This window comes from Pan paniscus, chromosome 10 (assembly GCF_029289425.2).
Source record: "Pan paniscus chromosome 10, NHGRI_mPanPan1-v2.0_pri, whole genome shotgun sequence".
Taxonomy (NCBI): Eukaryota; Metazoa; Chordata; class Mammalia; order Primates; family Hominidae; genus Pan; species Pan paniscus.
Genome location: NC_073259.2, coordinates 93,866,850 through 93,889,308, shown reverse-complemented (window position 1 = coordinate 93,889,308; position 22,459 = coordinate 93,866,850). Strand labels below are relative to the sequence as shown.

The 22,459-nt window shown below is 34.6% G+C and overlaps 1 protein-coding gene across 1 annotated transcript in view; it reads left to right on the top strand.

Moving 5' to 3' along the window:
• Positions 1-22,459, top strand: part of RASSF9 (Ras association domain family member 9) — a 43,988-nt gene that overhangs the window by 8,705 nt on the left and 12,824 nt on the right. The gene's annotated exons all lie outside the window — the stretch shown is intronic.

Below are 22,459 nucleotides of genomic sequence, written 5' to 3'. Positions count from 1 at the left end.
CAAATCTCACTCTGTCAGACTTGTGATCTACTTAAATACACACACACATACACACATATATATTTATATCGAGTTATATTGTGAAATATTAATGATAAATCAGGTATGGATTATGTTTTTAAGGAGCTTGCTGATTAACAAGACACACAAGCCATATGTAAACAATTGAAATACAAAACAAGCATTTTAAAGTGTCATAATAAAATCCATATGTTGAATAATAAATATTTATTTACTTTGTAGTATGTGCCATATATTTTTCTAGATGCTAAGGATAAAGTAGTGAGAAAGATAATCAAGGTTTTTCCTCTGATCGAATGTATAATGCAGTGGTAGATGGACAGACAATGCAAAAACAATATGTGAATTAGACATTTGAGATAGTAATTACTGTTATCAGGAAAAACTAGATTCATGTAGTGGAGAGTGGTCTGGGAAGAGTTGCCTTGTTAGTTAAGACTGTAATGAACCAAAGAAATCAGGCATGTCAGGCTTGTGGTAGAAGACTGTTTTAGCCAGGTTGAACAGAAGGTATAAATGCACTGAGACAGAATATGGTTTGGAGCTGTGGAAAACATGAAGGAAAACCAGTTAGTAAGGGGCTTACGAGTAGGGAATGTAGTTGAGGACCTAGATGGAGTATGATTATTTAGATATTTGTGGATCATAAGGGATGTTGATTGTACTTTAAATGCAAGGGAAATCCATTGAAGGGTGCTAACCAGGGGAATTATAGAATCTTATTTACATTTTTCAAAAGGTCAACTTGCCTAGGATGTAGAGAGGTAATTGTAGTAGGACGAGGAGTGAAAGCAGGGACTCTAGTTGCGGTGACATTACAGTAGTATAGGCAAAATATGATGACTAGTGTAATGATAGTAGAGAAGGAATGTAGGTGACAAAATTGATACAGTTTAGAAAGAGAACTTAAATTTGTACTGAGTGAGTGAAGATGAAAAATGAGGGATGATTCTGAGGGTTTTAACAGGGATGATTCTGAAGATACTTGTCAAACAGCAGATGTTGGGAAGAATGTGTGGAAAATTAATGATTCTTCTCTAGCCTTGCTAAGTTTCAGATGCCAGTTAAATACATAAAGTAGAGGTATTCAGTAAGATATTGGGCCTGAAGCTCAAGACTGAGATAGAGTGGTATGTTAGGTGACAAGGAGAAGCAACCTCTGTGGGTTTTACAAAACAGCATCTATACTAGAATCTAAATGAGAGGGAAGATTAGAATATAAAAAGTTGGGAAAAAGAATATTGTAGGTAAAGGAGAAAGAGGAAGAAATGTAAAATATTTGGCATAATAGTATCAGTGAGTTTGTGAATGGCCAAACTGATTATTTTATTTTTTAAATTTAATTTAATTTTTCTTTATATTGTGGTGGGAACCATTGAAGGGCTATGAGCAAGAAAATGATATAATCATTATGTCACATAAATATTGAACTTGAAGAAATATATTTAAAAATATTGGAAGGGATGGGCCAGGCACGGTGGCTCATGCCTGTAATCCCAGCACTTTGGGAGGCTGAGGCAGGCAGATCACGAGGTCAGGAGATCGAGACCTGGCTAACATAGTGAAACCCCGACTCTACTAAAAATACAAAAAATTAGCCAGGCACGGTGGTGGGTGCCTGTAATCCCAGCTACTCGGGAGGCTGAGGCAGGAGAATGGCGTGAACCTGGGAGGCGGAGCTTGCAGTGAACCGAAGTCGTGCCACTGCACTCCAGCCTGGGCGACAGAGCGAGATTCTGCCTCAAAAAAAAAATATATATATATATTGGAAGGAATGGAGAAAGAATACGAGTGGGCCAGGTACGAGGGAGTTAAAGGACTTTCTTAAATAGAAAGAGAAGAATGATTCAAGAGTCACCATGGAGGCGGAATTTATAGGAATTCAAAATTCAATGCATGGGGCCAATATCAGGATGGAAAAAAGAACCATTGGTGACTAGATTTTGGTTCTGAGTAACTGGACATACATGTGTGTCATCATAAAGAACAGAAAATATGGCAGAGATAGGCTTGGTGAGGGAAGAACATCAGGGTGAAGAGTGAAGAAAATTAAGGTGTGATTTGAATGTTTCTAAATATTCCACCAGTAAACACCTGGTGTTTGGACACACTGCATCTGAGATGGGACTGTGAAAGCAGCCTTTCATCCAACCCACTCTCATCCCTCCTGACATTCATATGGGGCTGATTAATACAGAATAGCACAGTGCACCTGGAGTGGGGCTTTCAAGGCAAAACACAAACTGGTTTCCCAGTCAGGGCTGTCAGGCTGACTAATCTTATATTAATCACAGTCAGGCCACATAAGGCAGTCACCCTTTTAATGATCCTTTAATCATTACCTTTGGTTGAAATTGCTTTCAAACATAGCCATTATTTCCACTAGACTGTAAGGGTGTGTGTGTGTGTGTGTGTGTAAAGATCACATTATTTTTACCTTTTTATCTCCTAGAGAATGGTACAGAGAAAACTTGTGTAGATATTGAAGTTCAATAAACATTTTATTATTTAAATAAATACAGTGCAGATTTCTGGGGCAGCCAAATTATCTAGGACAAGAGTTGTCAAACTTTTTGTGTAAAAAACATAATAAATATTTTATATTTTCCCAGTCATAATGTCTCCATCTCAACTACTCTGTCCTTGTAGTATGAAAACAGCTATAGATAATACATAATGAAATTGATGTGGCTGTGTTTCAATAAAACTTTTATTTACAAAAACAGGTGGTGGGGCAGTTATAACCACGAGGTCCTTAGTTTTCAGACACTTGATCTAGATTATTGACTGAGAAATTCCCTTTATATATCTCCCTAAAACTCCCCCTTCTCATCTCTACCCCACTCCCAAGTTTAATACCTACTGTATTAGGCATTTAGACTTCAAAAGTGAGACTTAGCCCAGGACTTGACTGGCAAACTAGCAAAAAAGGATGCATTATCCAAAGTACAAAGTGCTGCTACTAAGTGTACATTAGATTTTGTAGAATTATCAACATGGTGAAACCCTGTCTCTACTAAAAATACAAAAATTAATCAGGCATAGTGGCACGTGCCTGTAATCCTAGCTACCAGGGAGGGTGAGGCAGGAGACTCACTTGAACCTGGGAGGTAGAGGTTGCAGTGAGCCGAGATCGCACCACTGTACTCCAGCCTGGTCACGGAGTGAGACTTCCTCTCATAAATAAATAAATAAATAAATAAATGAGCACACATTTCCATTTGGGTTTGTGGGAGTGGGGTTATTCAGAGAAGGTCAGAGAACTTTCCTGAAAGCAACACTTAACACCTAAAGCAGAGTAAGAGTTAGATGGAGAAGGGATCAAAGAGTGTTTCAGGACAAGGCAACAGGTTATGGAAAAGCTCGAAGTCAAAATAAAAGCGTAGCAGATGCAGTCCATTCCAGTCTAGCAATCAATAATGTAATATGTGTAACAGCAGGTTGTTCTCATAGTAGATCTGTCAGAGATCAGCAAGAAGTAAGGAATGGCTAACTCAATGTGTATATTAATTAATGCTTGGCTATGAGTTAGAGGAGTCAGATTATGGAAGCAATCCTAGGAGCAGACAAGAGATAGTGGGATAAAGAGAGACAGAGACAGGTTTAAAATGCAGGACTTAGAAATAGTTTAAAGATTTCAATAAAAAAATTTAAAAAATAGATTTGCAGTTTAAAAATGACAGTCTGGTAAGATTACGGGGCACAAATGTGAAGGGGAAAGATTTTATAACAACCTACAATATCTTACTGCAGTAATATATAGTAAAACAGAGTTATCTGAATTGTGGTAGGGGTGATGAATATGAGGGCAGATATTTGGGACATTTAAGAGAAAGGATAAAACAAACAGTGATTGGTTGTTAAAGTAAGAGGAGAGAGGCAAAGGAAAGTGTTTAGGAAAACTCAGTTTTCAAGCTGGGTAGACAGGTGGGGAACACTATTTTTGCATTCACTATAATTGCATTCAGTAGGATGGGAACTCAGGCAATGGAATAGTTTGATATTTTAGAGAAGAGTATGATGAATTAGTTTTCATGGGTCAAATTTGAGGTGTCTGTAAGTTATGAAAATGAAAATATCAAGATGCAAAAAAAAAAAAAAGTTGGGAATATAGGTCTAGAGCTCAAGGTCGTAATAGTTAGATTTGAGAACCATCATCATACAATTGGTTTACAGACTGCAACTATTATTGCAGTCACCCACAAGAATGTGTATAGTGAGACAAGAAATGAGTCACAGTCGAAAACCTAGGGGATGCCAATTGTATCAGTTATCACTTACTGCACAATAAAACACTCCCAAAATTAGTGGCTGAAAGAACAATTTATTATTTTCCATAATTCTGTGGGTCAGCAAGACTGGTTCTTCTGCTGGCTTCACCTGGGCTCTCTCATGAGCAGCTGATTGGCTGAGGGCTCAGTTCAGGTAGAGCAACTTGATTTCGATGGTTTGCCTCTTTTCTCTCCATATAATCTTTGAACTCAGGCTTTTTCATCAAACAGCAGTCTCAGGACTGCATTTCAAAAAGAATTAAGCAGAAGATACAAGGCTTCTTGAAGCCTGAACTCCAGAACATGCAAACATGTTTTTGCCACATTCCATTGGTCATAGCAAGTTCCAAGGTCTATTCAAGGGGTGAAGAAATAGAGAGCTTCTCTTAACGGGAAGAACTGTCAAGTGTTTGTGGCCATGCTAATCTTAACTTGCATGACATCCACATCTATTGACTATGTGGAAGAAGCAAGGTGCATGTGGGATCTGGGAAGAAGCAGCTGGAAAAGTAAAGGAAGATCCATGTGAGAATGGCATCGTAACAGTCAAGGAGAGGAAAGCTGCAAGAATGGGAGGAGGAGGTCACAATGCATTATGTTACAAAGAGGATATGTCAGATCAGTTCTGCAAGTGGCTGTTGGGTGTGGCAGTTAAGAGATTTCTGATAACCCTAAGAAGAAAAGTGGCTACTGAGGATGAGTGGAGGCAGTAGACTTTTTTTTTTTTTTGAGACGGAGTTTTGCTCTGTCGCCCAGGCTGGAGTGCAGTGGTGTGATCTCAGCTCACTGCAAGCTCCGCCTCCCAGGTTCACCCCATTCTCCTGCCTCAGCCTCCCGAGTAGCTGGGACTACAGGCGCCCACTAACACGCCCGGCTAAATTTTTGTATTTTTAGTGGAGACGGGGTTTCACCGCGTTAGCCAGGATGGTCTCAATCTCCTGACCTCGTGATCCGCCCGCCTCGGGCTCGCAAAGTGCTGGGATTACAGGCGTGAGCCACCGCGCCTGGCCGGCAGTAGACATTTTGTGGTGGGCTGAGGAGTTTCTGGAAAGTGATGTACTAGAGAGAATAACGATGGATTGCTATTTGGTGTGTGAAGGAAAGATAGTGGAGGGGAATATGTGGTCAAGCGAAGGTTCTTTTAATGTGACAAGATAGTAGAAAGAACCAGAGAAAAAGGTAGAAGATAAAAAGAGTTTACGAAGGGGTGAATTATAAAGCAAAGTCCTAGAAGAGGTGGCGACAGTAAAATTCAAAGCATATTAAAGAGTTTAAAACCTAGGGAAGAAAAATAAAGGCACAATACTTTTGATATAGATGATTAGTATTTTTCTCTTATCAATAATGTTCCCAAGAATAATATCTCTCCTTTTCCTTAACAAAATAGAATGGCAGGCCCTGATATACTCTCGTTTCTACAAGTTAATAATTTTCTTTTTCTCTTCAAGAAATTTATTTGTGATTAATGTAAATAGTTGATTATTCAGATGAAGCTTCCAACTGGAAGTTATTTTATTGCAGTTCATTACAGGGTATATTCAGAAAATGGAAGTCAGGGATAACGGGGCTCACCTCATGTTTTCAGCTATCCAACTGGATAACTGAAATTCCTGCATATGACTTATGTCCTTCAAGTTTACCAGCTTATCTCGGAATACATTTAGAGGGGAAGAGCAGGTGGTTGCAGGTAAATATAAGCTCAAAATCATTATCATTAGGAAATATCTTCCACTAAGAAGGCAAAGCCAATGTGGATTCGGCTGTCAAAAGAAAATCTCTTACTAATAGCTGAAATAACGATAGTTATCAGTAAACTAAACATTAAGGCTAGGTGACTTTCCTTTTAATAAGCACTTTTTTTGTTGCGAAATATTTCTTTACAAAATACCAATCAGTAAGGGCACTTTAGCAACCTCCCAGGTGCAGGTACACCCGAATTTCCAACAAGATTAGATATTTTCTCACCATTTCATCTGGTAAATAACACATGTTAAATATTTACATTTGGACTATAATCAATTTCCGGAATCTGAACTATGAGCTTAGTTTACTTAACCCCAAGTAGTTTCCAATACACATTCTTTACACATTCTCTTCCCTTTACCCTGTTCATGGGAATTATGTTCTATAGCTACCCAGCCACTATGGAATGTCTAGGGTTTTTCTTATCCCACATGACTGGTTTATAATATTACTTCTTTGAAAATTAAAGTAGCATTAGTAGAGCACAGAACTAATAAATACAAATAAACACACACACACACTCGTATATACACAAACATATATACCAAATTTTAATTTTCAAGATAATTTTTTCTTTTGTTTTTATTAAATGATGACTGTCCTAGGTTTTCATAGAGTCATTAATTTTCTGAAAGACTCCAATTTTCAAACTATTTTTAAAAAATGTTAATGGTTTGTGTTTGGAGGAAACTATTTTCATAGCACTATATTTCATGCTTTATCTGTCAAAACAGTGATTCAAATTTCCTTAGCAACCTAAGAAAAGAGCTGTATTATTTATGAGTTCTGTGTTTATCTCTCCCTAACATTGCAGCTCTATGATCCAAAAACTAATGTTACTTCAGAAGACATTTGCCACATACTGTGTAAAATTAATCAGTTAGTTTTGGGCCAGAGCTTCCTATTTCATGTGTGGCATATTTGCTTTACCTAAAATGCCTTCATTTTTTCTGAGGTGATTATTTTTTAAGTGTAGAAAATAGCCAAACAAACTTAGAATTTATTGGTCAATGTAGCTTTTTTTTTCTTTTATTTTTTATTTATTTATTTGTTTTTTGTTGCCAGGCTGGAGTGCAGTGGCGCCATCTTGGCTCACTGCAACCTCTACCTCCCGGGTTCAAGCAATTATCCTGTCTCAGCCTCCCAAGTAGCTGGGACTATAGGCCCATGCCACCACGCCTGACTAATTTTTGTATTTTTAGTAGAGACGGGGTTTCACCATGTTGGCCAGGATGGTCTGGATCTCTTGACCTCGTGATCTGCCCACCTCAGCCTCCCAAAGTGCTGGGATTATAGGCATGAGCCACCGCGCCCGGCCTCAATGTAGCTTTTAAAGGCTGAACAAGTGGGGGAACATATCATGCTTTGAAACTTACTAGAAATAAATTGAACAATTCTCTAAAACTTAAAGAAGACATTCAAAGGTCTCCTAGATTGATATTCAATACATATTCCTGAAAAAAATTTTTTAATGTTTTATGTAAGAGATCCCATCAGCATTTTAATAGAATTATATGCAGTCATACATTATTTACATGAGGGAAATATTATTTAATTTCTTGTTAGCAAATACAGGTGACTTCTGAGGAAAAAATGACATTTTTCATTTTATATTTCAAATTTCAGTTGAATTTGTGCATTATAGATGTTTCATGTAAACCTTAAATATTGTGAAATGTTGTGCCAAGGTCAAATACATTTAGAAAATTCTACATACTGAAATCATTTTCCTTTTCTTGGGGCTTTATGATGTAACAACATCATATTAAATGCCCTCAGAATTCCTAAAGTGAAGAAATTTCACTGTGTTCATCCAGGGGTTGGCAAACTTTCAGTAAATGACTAATAGTAAATATTTTAAGGTTTGTGAACCATAAGATCACTCTCTGTCAGATGCTCAACTCCGTCATTGCAGCATGAAAACAGCCATGTACAATATGTAAACAAATGAGCATGGCTGGTTTTCAATAAAACTTTATGGACACTGAAATTTGAATCCTATGTTTTTCATGTCTAAGCTGGTTATTTTCCTTTTAATTTTAAAAAACACTTAAAAATGTAAAATACATTCCTAGCCCATGAACCATACAAAAACTGGTGGTGGCCTGCATGTGATCAAAGGGCTATAGTTTGCCAACACTGTGGTAGCCAAATAATTTCCAAATTTATTTGAACGTCAAAACATTGACTTATCACCTATTTATCGAATAATGAACAAGTCTAAAGAAAACTAGAAAAATAACTGAACCAGTTATCCTTTTCAATTTTCCATTTCCAAAACTAGCAGAGACATTTTAGCTTTGTATGTTTAAATATCTAGACAAGGTACTAATTATTTACAAATATGAACTTGGCGTTCTGCTGGTCTTCATATAACCACATTATTGTTGTCTTCTTTCTTTTGGTTTTTCTAAAGCAGACAGGGAATTAGTCATTATAAATGCTAACTATCTATCAGTCACTGGCTTAGGAACTTCACATATATTGTGTAATTTAATATTTATCACAAACTTGTGATTAGGGTGTGTTATGTAGATGAGAAAATTGAAGCTTAGATGTGCATAATGATCTGTCTGTACTTATTCATTCACCCATCCATAAAATGGGCATAATTTTAGTACATCCTCATTGGTTTGGATTAAATAGGTTTGAACATGTAAAGCACTTAGAGCATAGCACATAGTAAGTGTTCATTAAATATTGGTATTTTTTATTAGAAAATAATTAAATATTAATTGTCTCCAGGTGCAGGAATGAATAGGTCATTTTAAATTTTCTTATTTAAAATCCATATTTTGCTAATTTTTACGATAAACATTGTAGTATAATCAAGAATGATTAAAGCGGCCAGGCACTGTGGCTCGTGCCTGTAATCCCAGCACCTTGGGAGGCTGAGGCATGAGGATCACTTAAGTATGGGACCAGCTCCAGCAACATAGTGAGACCCTGTCTCTAAAAAAAGAAAAAAAAAATGCTTAAAGCATTAAAAATTGCCTAGTATGTGAAAAAGCCAGTAATCAAACATGCATGCATTTGATTCCTTCCAAGTTACTCATTATGTTTTTTTGGAGGTTTACAATACCATGAAGAAACTTTGTTTAATCCAGTTTTTAAAAATATTTTTAGAAATCTGCATTGAACGGGCAATTCAACATTTTATTCCGGTGTTCACCACAGAAATTACAAAATAATTTTACAGTTCCTTTTTTTTTTTTTTTTTTTGACGGAGTCTCGCTGTCTCGCCCAGGCTGGAGTATAGTGGCGCGATATCAGCTCACTGCAAGCTCCACCTCCCGGGTTCATGCCATTCTCCTGCTTCTGCCTCCAGAGTAGCTGGGACTACAGGCGCCCGCCACCACGCCCGGCTAATTTTTGTGTTTTTAGTAGAGACGAGGTTTCACCATGTTGGCCAGGATGGTCTCGATTTCTTGACCTCATGATCCGCCCGCCTCGGCATCCCGAAGTGCTAGGATTACAGACGTGAGCCACCACGCCCGGCAAGTTTTATAGTTCCCTTTTAAACTGCTTTAAAAAATTAGGAGACTGTGTATGATGAGCCACTGGATTGCAAGAAAATCAATTATTGAATATTGCATTGTAGATAGGCTTCTATATTGATAATACATTGATGTAGTTGATAAATATATATTGTCTTATGTTTTTATGCCAAAAAAGCAAATTTTCTCAATAGGTTCAAATCGAACTCAGATATTATATTTTGTTTTCAGAAAAAAACTTACTAAAACATATTGATTATTATATTGGATTTACTAGAGAGTTCATCAGTGGTCTGACTCAATTATAATTCATTTATCTAAACTTATTTTACTCCACTTATTAGCTGAGGGTAGCATTGAACAAACAATCTCTTGTGCCTCAGTTTTCTAATCTGTAACATGGGTTTGATAATACAACCTATTTGATATGGTTGTAATGAAAAGTGAATTTATATGCATAAAGCATTTACAACACTTGCTGACATTTACTAAGCATACAATGAATATGCGTTATTATTATCCAATGTATCTTTTACCTATCCTCAACTGTTCTTTAGTTATCTTACTATTTTTTAAGTAGCTGTGCCTCAGCTACCATGCCCACATTAATCATGTTAAGGCACAGTTTGAATAGGCCTCCTTTACAGACAAGATCTAAATTACCACCTTCATCCCACATTAAATCTCTTGAAGCTCTTTCTACAAAGGGTTATGGAAGTTGTGAATGAATTGAAGGTATTGAGGACAACTTCTATGTCTTTTTTATTATTTGTTAAAGACTACTTAACTTTATTGTTGTTTTTCTTCTCTGAAATTGTGTAGTACATTTGTACAGAGCATATCTTATGATTTCTAGTAATGCTTAGTGTGGTCTTGAATTTTAAAAATTTATTTCTCTAAACATGTACTTTTTTCTTTCCAGCTATGTGACAATTTTCTGAATATAAAGATCACTTTATCTTCCATTTCTTTTATATCCTTAATACCAAATCATATTTGTTAAAACTGAAGTTCCATTAACAAATACATGTTGAAACAAATTATAATAATTTATATACCATAATTTAAAATGAACAATGTATTTGGTGGTAAAGTAACCTAGAACAAATGCAATTTACTTATATAAAAATTTTCATTAAAAATTGTACATTTAAGCATTTATTCTTACCCAATTTTCTCTCTAAATTTCTGCTTGGGTTTGGATCGCTTCTTTTCTCTAATTACAAAGACAACTAGTCATATTATACAAAAGATATATTTTTCTCTTACATAGTCATAATAAAGCTAAATTAATTTATTAGGTAAACCAATTGTAGTTGCACTCTAATAACTGATTCGTGGGAAAAGATAGTATTGAATTTAAAAGTATGATCTCTTAGTTTGAAAATGGCTGTGACATTGTATTTGACTCTTTAACATCTAAATGGATTATTCATGGCATCTTAAAACACTTTAAACTTCATAATTGGTATAGAGCTGGGTTTGCAAACTCAAATACAAGTTTACAATTTCTGGAACAGGGATTAAATTTAGTAAACTTGTTCTTTATAAATAAACACATCTTTATTATTTAATGTATTATATGCTTTTATTCAAAGCAGTGTGAATTTCTACACATTCTATACATTTAAGCCTGAGATAAATATACTGAAATATAATATTTTGTCTTCTTATTGTTTTATAGCTCCCATTCCTAACTCTATTTCCGAACTTGGCGTCTTTGAGTTATTCTATCTCCAAGTTTTGTTTGCTGGCATGTTTTTAATATGAGTGCCATATACAGTGAGCTGGTGAGGTTTTCAGTAGGCTGGACCTCATTCTCCATAAGACTCAGTAACTTATTTGCATAAGATGTTCTATCTAGAAAGGATTTTCATAACTGGCTTAGTCATTTATATTTTTCATAAAAAGTTTAATTTTTATGGAAAAGTTATTAAAATCTGTGCTTACTGCTTTGTCAGCTTCTCTGACCAGAAATCAATTTTTATCTCTGTATTATTATTTCATATTGCATATGTCAGAATATCAAACACATATAGGTGAATAATAGTTTGTACTAATTCTGGTTTTGTTTCATGCTATGACCTTAAATTGTGTGATGATATTAGGGTAAAATCAGCTTCCATCTACTGAGGATTATATTATTATAAGTGTACTGATATTTAACTGAAATTTTGAAGGGAATTACGTGTATTATGTTTTAAGAAAATATTAGAAAGATAATCCCCATTTCTCTACGGAAAGAAAATTTTGGCTGAAAACATTTATTTACCTTCTACAGCATGAAAAACATCAGGCTATGACACTATCTTAGCTTAGTCAACTACTGATAAAATGTAGAATATTAGTAACCATTGCTTTTTTTTTTTTTTTAACTTTTAAGTTCAGGGGTACCAGTGCAGGTTTGTTACGTAGGTAAACTTGTGTCATGGGGGTTTGTTATACAGATTATCCTCTCACCTAGGTATTAAGCCTAGTACCCATTAGTTATTTTGCCTGAACCTCTCCCTCCTCCCACTCTCTACCCTCTGAAAGGCCCCAGTGTGTGTTGTTGCCCTCTATATGTCCATGTGTTCTCATCATTTAGCTCCCACTTATAAGTGAGAACATGTGAGTACTTGGTTTTCTGTTTCTATGTTAGTTTGCCCAGGATAATGGACTCCATTTATATTCATATCCTTGTAAGGACATGATCTCATTCTTTTATAGCTGCATAGTATTCCATGGTGTATATGAACCACATTTTCTTTATCCAGTCTGCTGTTGATGGGCATTTAGGTTGATTCCATGTCTTTGCTATTGTGAATAGTGCTGCAATGAAATATGCGTATGTACATGCATTTTTATATCTAGCCTCTATAAGGAACTTAAACAAATTTACAAGAAAAAAACCAAACAATCCCATAAAAAAGTGGGCCAATGACATGAACAGATACTTTTCAAATGAAGACATACATGCGACCAACCATCATATGAATTAAAGGTCGACATCACTGATCATTAGAGAAATGCAAATCAAAACAACAGTGAGATACCATCTCACTCCAGTCAGAATGGCTATTATTTAAAAAATCAAAAATAACAGATGCTGGCAAGGTTGTGGAGAGAAAGGAATGCTTATACACTGTTGGTAGGAGTGTACATTAGTTCAGTCATTGTGGAAGACAGTGTGGCAATTCCTCAAAGAACTAAATTCAGAAATACCATTAGACTCAGCAATTCCATTACTGGGTATATACCCAAAGGAGCAACCATTGCTTTATATTCAGCAATCAGAAAGCACAAATAACCATATTTTTGTTTAGAATAATGCATGTCACCAATTCACATGAATAATGGTGACTTTGTGACCATATTAGATTCCAGAATGTCTTCTGGACAACAAAAGCAAAATATTATATTCAGTTTAATTTTATTGCTAAGCTATTTTTCAAAGGCTGTCCCTGACTTATTTAGACCTATCTTTATGCCTACAACTCCCCTAAACCAGAGGTTTTTGGGGTTTTTTTCTCTCTCTCTCATTTCGTACAGTTGTGTGTGGGGTTTCCCTTTCACCTTGTAAAGACTGCAAATAATTCCTTGGCCACCTCTTTCCTTAACCTTTGAGTGCCTAGAAATCTTCCTTCCTAATTCTGATCTTTGTTTGTCCCTTCTGTCCAGGACAGAAATAACAACTTCAAGGAAGACATATAAGAGAATTGCAATAACCCATTGTGCTGACTCACAGCCCTACCACAACCATCACTGCATGGGTCTCCACCATTCCGAGTATGTCATGTCATCCACACATCTTCTTTTTATCCCATAGCTCATTTCCCATATATAGTGGCCATATATTCAAATACAATTTCTTAATCAAGAAGAAAAATTTACAAGGCTATGAATGGAAGCCTTTCCATGAACTAAAATTAATCTTATTCCTTAGAACCAGCTCTGGAGTTAACAAAGGGAGGCCCAGTTGGGTAGAATTAATTATAGCAAGCATAAAGGTTGATGATGGGATGAAAAGGAGCAAAAAAAAAAAAAATTCCTATTCATATTTTGTTAAATAGAATGCCACCTTTAATCATGTTTTAGACTACTTGAGATTGGTGGGTCTCCCTGGCTTGCTATTTTTGCTTTAATAAATTTTACTCTTAGATTCCCTAGAAGTGGTAAGAAAAAGGGGTAAAAGGGGAGCTATGATGAAAATATGTTTTATTTTAAATCTGGAACAGGGCTTGTCAACAGTGCCACTATTGACATTTCAGGCCAGATAATCATTTGATGTGAGAGGCTGTCTTGTGCATTGTAGGATATTTATCTTCCTGGCTTCTACCCACTGGATACATACTGTTTGGTTTTAAATCTGGAACAGGGTGTGTCAACAGTGCCACCTGATGTGAAAACCAAAAATGTCTCTACACACTGTCACATATCTCCTGGGGGCAAATCACCCTTGGTAGGGAACCACTGAGATAAACTTCAGTTTAAAGAATAAACAATGGTAATAAGAAGGAAACAAAGACCAGTTTTGGGAAGCTGGCCAAGACTCAGATATGCCCCCAAAGCTTCACAGGCCTTATGCTTCAATCTGATGGAAGTTTCCATCACAATCTCTAGGCATAGGTGCCACCAATAGCTTGAAACTGAAAAGGTCCAGACTCTGATTTTCAAGCACGAAGTCTTGTTCTGCAGAGACTCAAGCAATAAAAGCATTTCCCTTGGAATCACTCCTTTACACAGTAGCTAGATTGTGTTAGTATTATACTTTCCAGGCTGGCCTAGGAAATAAAGAGTTATTTCGTATGTTCTATGGAAAAATACATTCAGAGTTCTCAATATTTTCCATAAATATTTACAGATTGCATCCTAGTCTTCATATAATGGGTTTTAGAAGCATATCTTATAATGTAATTATTCTTAATTAATAATTTAATATTTTATTTATTCTTATTATTTTGAAAGGGTTTGGTATTCATCCTGCTAAGTTTTATATATAAAATTTCAGCCAAAGTTTAGTGTCTACTATACACTAGGAAGAAATTTTGCTCTTTGATTGATTTTCCAGACCCCAACTTTAGTGCCTTTTATCTTTGGATCACTGAATAAAGATTGCCAAGTTATATCCATTTATCTTCATTTTTCTCTACCTCCACACTAAATTCTTTTTCTGTAAATATAAATTCTGTTGAATCTCCAATTTGATGTTACAATATCATAGACAATATTTTATCTTAAAACTTCAAGATTTAAACTTAATTTATTTCTTGATGCTTTGTGCTTAGTCAATTAAATTATTTTCAAAGAATATTTGATTGTATGAATCTTGCCTTTTTATTACAAGCCAACTCATTTTAATTCTGTGTAATTTTTTATGTTATTAATGCTAATTATCAATGGAGAACTATTTTAAGCTTTTTCTTCATAATAGAGTCAATGTAAAAAGTTTCATATTCAATTTTTCACTAATATTTCAGAATGAATATGGAAAAATATCCCTGAGGCTAACACATGTTGTTGAAAGTTTCATGTAGTATATAAATCCTCTTGAATTTATGATGAAGATATTCTGAAAAGGCAAAACCTGAATAATGAAACTGGTGTTGACGAATAACCAAGTATATATCTATCTTTTCAGTGAAATGTGCCTCATTAGCACAAATTTAGTCAAAATCAGAAAACTATAAATCAGGGGAAGATTAAAAACATTCTTGGCTCATCTTTGATCCAAAGTGTATACTAATGATTTTTAAAACGCCTCTTATTTGGTTAAGAGTTATTTTATTTTGGTAGAGTTCATGCCAATAAAAAAACAGACTAGTTGAAACAGGTGAAAAAACATTGTGCATAGGTTAGAAAATATTTATAAAATAATATTGCTAACTACTATAGTAAGTTCAATAAGATTACTGAATAAGAATACTAAAAACACTACACCTTTCTCTGTATTAAATAATAATAGTGGTAATTTTATTGTCATTCCTAATAACCTGTATTTATACAGTATATTTTCCACAATTTTCCAGTTCTATTACTCTTATTTTTATTTGCAGAAATATGCCAGACATCTATATTGCAGTATTATAGTGAAGAATATATAGAATTAGAAAAAAAGATTTAGCTAAATTTTTAAAATCTGATAGTAAAAACTGAGATAAAATCATAAATTTAAATTTTCAAGTCCAATCATTCCTGCTATATATTTTTCAAAATATTTACAAATGAATCTCATCAATATTTCAGGGGATATTAAATTAAAATGTATATTATAGCATTATGAACTTTAAAAAATTTCTCTTGTGTATATATTAATAATTTTCAAACATACTATGTGATTATAAACTATCTTTAAAATAAACAGAAGTATGCTAAGCAACAAAACAAAATATTTCTGTGAAAACCTTAGGATATATTTAATATTATCAAATTTAATAAGGTATCAAAAACACATATACAACTAAGAATAGTTATGTGCATAAGAAATTTCATAAATGTATACTACATATAGTTGTAGCATAATATGTGCATATAATAGTGTAACAAAATCTTTTGAATGATGTTTTGAATTGCTTTTCATTCAATTTCCAATAACTAAAAAGATAATTGTGTGGAGTAGTTATGAAATTGTGGGAGTCATAGTTTAGATATGACTAAAAGAGCATTTTCTCTTTTGTTAGGAACCATTCTTGAAATGGACAAACTAGTTCAAGTCAAGTCCAAACACAGCTATGATCTTATTCAATTTTGAACATATATTTCATTGTACAACTTCTTAAGTTTTATTGACTGTGATGAGTTTTAATCAGAACCAAAATGTGACATACCCTAATTAACACTGAGTAAGATGGTACTCTGAATTTTTATTTGTTCATTGTTTTTCCTGCTTAAAGTGGACATCTGGTGAATTACCTTGTTATATGTAATGGTGTAGATAACTGATTCAAATCTTTGTGACCATATAATTTATTAAAGAAAGTTCATGGATAATAAGCTATTAGGATGCTAAGTACTATACTTTGAAGCCATGACCCGATTGAATTCTGGCTTATGAAATTTTATATCTACTTGCAAATTGTGAAGATAACAGTTATCAAGTTAACCTAAAATTCAAAACCGAAACTGGCATAAATTGTGAGTGTGATAGTTACTTTATTCTGTTAAATGCACACTTTTTTGAGTAAATGCTTTTCCTCTATAATGTAACACAGGAGTAATAAATTTGGAATCCCATAATCCAGGAAATCTCTATTTTATAACCAGTTAATTTAAACTAACCTACACTTGCAAACAATTATGGTATTCCTATAGAGGTGCCCATCAGGATATCCACCTGTTGGTTACTCCCTTCCAGAGTATCTAGTGAGGATCACTCCTGGAACCAACATCAATATCAATTTTATCATCTGCCTTCAGTCTCAGTCCCTATTCCTCTAGTATTCCAGAGTCAGATACAGGGGATTCTCTCAATGCTTGCCTTTATACTGAATGTTCAAGAAGAAGATAATAGAATTAAAGGGAGGCAAAATTATGCCTTACCTAAAAGCATTCAACCCAGGAGTTTGATTAACTATAGTAGGTAAAACATTAATTTTATGAGGAAAAGTGCATTGAGTTCCAAGTGTTAATTTAAAAATAACTATTGACACATAATCAGTTCATATAAATTGGAAAATATTTGTAAGTGGGTAGTCTTAATGGCTATTGTAATCTACTTTCAGGGATTAGTTACAAGTTAAAGTATAAAGCCAGAGCTGGAAGGAACACTCCTACTTCCTAGCTTTGTGACCTTAGGCAAATGACTTTCCCTCTCCTTGCCTCAGTTCTGTCATCTGTAAAACTGGGATAATATTAGTAATGCCCTATACATGGGTTCTTAACTTCAGGGCTGTTGCAAACCAAGAAACCTCTAAAATAGAAATATCTTCATTGGATTGAAAATAGTAAATATCAATAAACATATTTCCAATGAACAGGAAAAAAATATTTGAGGTATTAAAAAGTATTCAGTGAGCAAGAGCAGAGTATGGTGAGCTGAAAAGGAAAAAAAGGAATAATAACAATCAAATTGGCAGTGGCATTGTTCATCAATGAAACTAAAACACTGAGATAAGAATAGAAAATGGATATGAACCTTGGGATATGAGATTTTATAAATTAAAAACAAAATAAAGCAATGTTTATCTGCTCAGCCCCAACAAACACACACACACAAAGCAAAGTAAAACAGAACAAATAACAATTTTACACATGCAATATATGTGCATATTTTATGCAATCCCCTGTTGCATTAGAATCAGAGGTTGTGTGTCTCAACTACTAGATCTGAATCCATTAGGTAAGAACTGTTTGTTACATGGTATTACATAACGAACCAAGCTATCTAGTCTAAATTTGTATGTTTAAACTTTAGTTGTGTTTGCGTTTGTAGATATTATTTCTACTAAATAGTAAATTTTCAAAGATTGAGATGGGAACATTTTATTTAGGCCCAGTTCGAGTGTTAAAATATTTATTTATATCAGACGACTGGATTTTCATGGGGCTGTGATCAAATGAAAGCGTTTATGTCTATAAAGTAATGATTATTTAAGATTTCTAAACTGGTTTAATTTTGATGGATATTTATTCCATATCCTTTCTATATTTTTTAATTTTTTTAACTTTATTAAATGATGCTAAGGGTCATAAGTCTATATCAGTCTAGCAACTGGGTGCTACTAATGTAATAAGGAATTTAGCGCTAGAACCACCAATAAACAAACAAAACGTTCCATTCCCAACCCTGGCACAGTTTCCCACCATAAGAGAGAAACATTTTCCTGTAAATCACACATGTCTTTGTATCATACACATTTCCCATGACAGTGCCAGCCACAGAAGAGGTGCTTAACAAACATTTGTGGAATAAATGAATAGAAACTCAGCCGCAGCCACATTATAAAATAAATATGGTTTATTTTAAATAAATCCTAAGTCTGCTATAAAGGAGACTCTAGGCTTGGTGAAGCATATAATAGTTATGAATGATTTATTGCCTGAATTCAGTAATAGATGGTTATTACTTTTAAATGTGCTCAGAAGTTTTAAAAATTGTTCTGTTTGAATGATTGTAAAATTTCCCCGAAATATTGAGAAATAGCTGACTGCAGAAAATAGAAGGACATTCGGGGCAGATTTAAAAAAGAAAAAAAGAAAATGATAGTTTTGGTGCCAGTCAGATTGTGAGGTTATTAATAAGGCATTACTTTTTTAGTATGTAACAGAACCAATGTGCATCATGATCATTAGTGTTCTTTCCATATGAGCTGAAAACTGGCAGATCTCTGGAGGAGGCCACAATACACAAGAATTTGATCCTTCCTAAGCAGGAAGGATTCCAATTGGAATAGGGGTCATGGGAGTATTGGGGAATTGTCACATACATCATCATCATCATCATCATCATTATTACTATTCTACTATTAAAAATGAATATATGCTCAGTTTCTGAGTCTCCTTCAGAGCTCTAGTGTAGGGATGAAGAATTTATATGTCTGCTACAGGAAATAGGGACTACTCTGAGGAGACAACAACAGAGGTTTTTGGTTACATGAGAGTTTTGTCAGCTAAGGGAGATACCCAGGTCAGCCAGAAATATTTTATTACTGCATCAACTATAGAACAAGATTTGACTAAAATTAAAAAGGCACAGAAGAGAACAATTTCTGCACACATTTCTTTATGGCTGCCTAGTGGAAAAAGTTCTTCCTTGATCATTTGAGTGCTCTAATGGGGCACTGTGGTTCATTCCATTGGTATCAAAGACTAATTTAAGTTCTTGCTAAAAAAGTGGTTCATATTATTTCCAAATTAATCCACATATCTAAATTATAAAACTTATAAATTTGTTTTTATAGTGTAGTGGTTAGAACTGCGGACTCTGGAGCCAGTTTTCTTGCTTATGTTTGAACCTTCATTGCACCACTCACTGTGTGACCTGAGGCAAGCTACCAACACCTCTTGTGCCTCTCTTTCTTTATCTGTAAAATGGGGATAATATTTTTACCTTCCTTACAGAATGGTGACAATTAAATTACTTAGTACATGCAAGAGATTCGAACAGTGCCTGGAACATTTTAGATACTTTATGATTGATAGTTACTATCTTTAATGCTATTTATTTTGAACAGGGTTTCTTTTAGAATTTAATCTTAAATACCAAAAAATAACATAAAACAAATTTGTCCTTAGTTTTAACATAATAACTATTAGCATTATAAGGTTGATAATTATGACCACTATTTAATTTTATTTTTACCATTATTTATTTTAAAATAAAATTTTGTAATTTAACATGCAATAAGTACATAGAATATTGTTTATTGCTTTTCAAATATCCTAGTTGAAGTAAATTAACTCTATGTGGTACAAAAAATGTTATACTAATTTTGGATATTGCATGCACATAATTAAAACATATTAAGTTAAGGATTTATTTAGAGCTGACTTGTGCTATATAGCCATAACACAGATAGTAGTTAGTATCACTTACTTAAAGAACTTACTTGTTTTTGTTTAGACAGTATTTGTGTCTTATTTCTCTACTAATCAAAATATGAAAGTAAGTTTGGTATTCTAATTTCTAACCTACTCTTTTGCTACTTGCAATTATTAAATGATGAATTATAAACATTGTCAAATATCATACTTACTTCAAAATATAATACTCAGTATTGAGTCATTAAGTGCAAAATATTTTATAAGAGAATTATCACAACTTGGTGTGATTTTTTGAGTAATAAACTACAACATTTTACTTCCTCCATGTGAATACTTATATTTTCCTGGAAATTTTTTGTTAGGAGTTGGACCTAATCTTTAGTGTTACTTGGCATCCCTGATGTATCTTTCACCTTTAGTAATAACTTTTTTACTTCATGTGAGTCAATAACCAAAGTATAAGAGTTAGTTAATTTAAAATAAAGATAACAACACAGAATTAATCACTATTGCTGCCAAAACATAAACACTATAAATTCTAAATGTTAAATTATTATAGAAGGCAGGGAAATTTTCTTTGGTAAGTGGTCCCTGGAGTCATATCCTTTGAGTGCACTATATAAATAAAGTGATAAATGATTTGACTTAACTTTCACAAGAAGCCAATTACTACTCAAAACTGTTATACCATCATAAATCACATTGTAGCATAACTAATTTCATGTCATTTGTTTCTTAGCATTCTTTTAAAGAGGCATTATGAAAGACACAGTCAACTTGATGCATAGTCGTGATGGAAAGTATGATCTTAAAAATGTTCCAATAGGTATGATCTAGACATCATGGAATTTTTGCTTCTTTTACTACCTGTGTCATTTTTTCTCCAGAGAACTGAAGTGTTTTTTTCCCCTTGACCTTCTATAGAACAGAGAAAAGTACTATCAAGCCCATATATACATGTATATTTACATAAATACATGTGTGTGCCTCTCCGTGCTGGGTAGGGGGGATCTATCTGTCTAATCATCTATATCCCAACTCTGATTCCTTTATGATATCTGTACTGTTAAAACTCTAGTCCAGGAAATCATCATCAATTTTCTAGACTGATGGAATAGGCTTCTTGCTTCTATTTTTTTCTATTTTCCAGTCCATTTCACAAACAGAAGACAGACATATGTAAAGCATAAATTAGTTTTACCTCTACTTAAAACTTTCCAGTTGCTTTAGCTTAGGAAGGTGTTAGCTAACACTTTGTTTGGCTTCCCCCTTCTCTAAAGTAGGGGATGGAGAAAGGAGATGTTGCTTTTCTCCATCCCCTCCGTTGCCTATTATTTAATCTCTCCTTCCCACCAGCAGCAATTTCCAACTCTGCTATCCTCAGCTTTCAACTACATTCACAGTATGGCTGTCCCTAGATCCTTATACTTCTGCTCATTGTTCCTGGAATTCTTTCCTGAGAACTCTGATTGCCTCTTTTTGATAATTGATACCCCTATTCAAATGTCACCTCCTTGGGGAAGACTGTCCTAAGCACTTTAAGTAAAATAGACCGCCCTTCTTCCAGGTCGTTTTCTATTCCTTTGCCCCATGTAATTTTCTTCATAGCATTTACTGTGATTTGATATTACATTAGTTACATATTCATGTCAGCATTCTTGTCTTCTTTGTTTATTACTATATCCTTAGTATCTTCAGGTGTGTCTGGCATATAGTTGGCATGAAATAAACAGTTGTTAATGAAAAAGAATGACGATTTTTCCATTTTGTACTATTTTTAACTCTATGATTTCACTATTGCTACCTATGCTTTAATTAAAATAGCCTCAGATTTCTTGAATGAAAGTTTGCTCTTCCCAGAGCACACTAGGAAATAAAAAGATAATTAAGATTCTTTCCATGGTTTTTATATTTTTCTTGCATTATATCTTCTGACTTTTTTTTTTTTTTTTTTTTTTGAGATGGAGTCTCACGCTGTTGCCCAGGCTGGAGTGCAGTGGCACAATCTCCACTCCCTGCAACCACCGCCTCCTGGATTAAAGCAATTCTCCTGCCTCAGCCTCCTGAGTAGCTGGAATTACAGGTGTCCATCACCACATCTGGCTAATTTTTGTATTTTTAGTAGAGATGGGGTTTATCCATGTTGGCCAGGCTGGTCTCAAGCTCCTGACCTCAGGTGATCCACCCGCCTCGGCCTGCGAAAGTGCTGGGATTACAGGCGTGAGCCACCACACCCGGCCAATCTTCTGACTCTTATTCTCAACTTAAAAATGCTTCTCTCGGCCAGGCGCAGTGGCTCACGCCTGTAATCCCAGCACTTTGGGAGGCCGAGACCGGTGGATCACAAGGTCAGGAGATCGAGACCATCCTGGCTAACATGGTGAAACCCCGTCTGTACTAAAAATACAAAAAAAAAATTAGCCGGGCCTGGTGGCAGGTGCCTGTAGTCCCAGCTACTGGAGAGGC